We start from the raw sequence: 2,124 nt of genomic DNA, 5'->3' as shown, positions 1-2,124 counted from the left end.
TTGAACTAGCTGAATAATTAATATAACTAGTTTATTTTTGGTAAGAAAATTGTCGAACTAGTTTATTTAGGTATTTGAGATTTGAACTAGTTGAATAATTAATATAACTATTTTATTTTTAGTAAGAAAATTGTCGAACTAGTTTATTTAGGTATGTGAGATTTGAACTAGTTGAATAATTAATATAACTAGTTTATTTTTAGTAAGAAAATTGTCGAACTAGTTTATTTAGGTATTTGAGATTTGAACTAGTTGAATAATTAATAGTAATGTCAATGTTAGAGATGAATATAGTTAGATATATATATTTGAATTGGCTAGATATTAATTAATGTTAGATAGTAATAAGTGTTTAATGTTTCACCTATATGAACATATAGGAAATGTCATCTGACGACGAAAAAGATTTCATTATGTGCGAACACTGTGAAGACCAGCGCGGCCTGTGCGACAGAAATTTCCTTGTTGATGGTAGGCGCTTCAGCATCAAGCTCAGTGAGACATTCGAAGTGGATACAGTAAGTCACAGCGGCAATTATTATTTGAATGCAAAACATATGCTTCATTTGCTTCAACTTATAATTTTAAAGCATGACTTATGCTTCATTTGCTTCAACTTATAATTTTAAATTTTCACTATTCTACTAGCGCATCCCCTGCCATGCAAGAATTTTTGTCTTGGATAAGATAGGTTTTAGTGTTATAGATGATATGGAGGTAAAGAGAGTTTACTTGAAGACGGAGCATGGGTATACTTTCAACGTCAAATTAGATAATGGAGACACATACACCCATTTTGAATGCAAAACTTGGCAAGCACTATGCAAGGCTTATGCGTTTGAGCCTGATATGGTTATCACCTTTGATATTCGTCCAGAAGATGATATTGAAGGTAATATAGACATCTGGGTCGATGTGCAAACGCCTCCAGTTCTACCATTATGTGAGATTTTCTCAACCATGCATGCATATGTTTATGTCTTTGATACAGTTTATTCAAAAATAGTTGACAACTAATTTGTATTGTCAGCTTATTTCAGTTCAAGCAAACATGTCCGGCGCTTGGTAGACAGGACCTACTACTGCCCCGGGGCTCAACTAAACTGCGAGGAGATAAGGCATTATGTTTCATGGCTTGAGGATCTTAATACTATCAAGACAAATTTTTTTCCTGAACTTAGAAATGTTAGTACTCAAAACGTGCGACCAATGATGATCGTATTGAACTACGGTCACATCTATAATCGAAAGATGGTAAGATTTTAACTATTTGTCCTTAATTAGTGCATTTTGCATACATTATTTTTGAAGCTAAACTTTCATTGCTTAGTATATTAATTACTATACGATGTTCTTTCATCAACAGGGACTTCCGATGACAGTTGTGCCTCAGTGGATCGAGACAAAAGGTCGCATGTCAATGGTTAGCTTACGACCAAGATTTCCTACATTACACATGAGTGCATTCAGGATTTCTGAAAGCGAAGAATGCTTAATAGTGAAAGATTGGAGCAAAATTATAAACGATCGCAGAGAAGTACTAGGGGGCAGCAAGGAGAAGCGCAACCCAAGATTAGGAGACAGATTCATCTGCATGTTCCAGTATGATGAAGATGGAGAGCTATACATGTTCTATACTATTCTACCTGAGAGGGAGCAGCAGGAGTAGCTTGTCCTCTCTCATGCATGTCCGTATTGTCCCGAACTTTGATGTTGTTGATGATTATGTTGAACTCGATGATATCTTTGCTTCTGCTACAAAGTGAACTCGATGATTATGTTGGTGATTAGATAGCTAGCGGTAATGACTATGATGATTAAATAGTAGTGGTAACTATAATGACAACTATGATGATTTTAAGCTAGCTAAAGTTTATTTATTTATTAATATGCGATGATGATGATGATGATGATGATGATGATGACCACTACAACTCACTATAACGTAAAACAATCCTAAATTAAATTGATAACACAAATTTAATTGAAAAATAAAAAATAAAACAAAAACCCACAAACATTTAGTACCGGTTGGTGTTACCAACCGGTACTAAAGGGCTCCCTGCCCCCGGAGCTGCCTCGTGCCACGTGGTTGGCCTTTAGCAACGGTTCGTGCTGAACCGG

The sequence above is a fragment of the Triticum dicoccoides genome, chromosome 2B (genome assembly GCF_002162155.2).
Source record: "Triticum dicoccoides isolate Atlit2015 ecotype Zavitan chromosome 2B, WEW_v2.0, whole genome shotgun sequence".
NCBI classification, from domain to species: Eukaryota; Viridiplantae; Streptophyta; class Magnoliopsida; order Poales; family Poaceae; genus Triticum; species Triticum dicoccoides.
The sequence above is the reverse complement of the archived record's forward strand: the minus strand, read 5'-3'. Positions refer to the sequence as shown.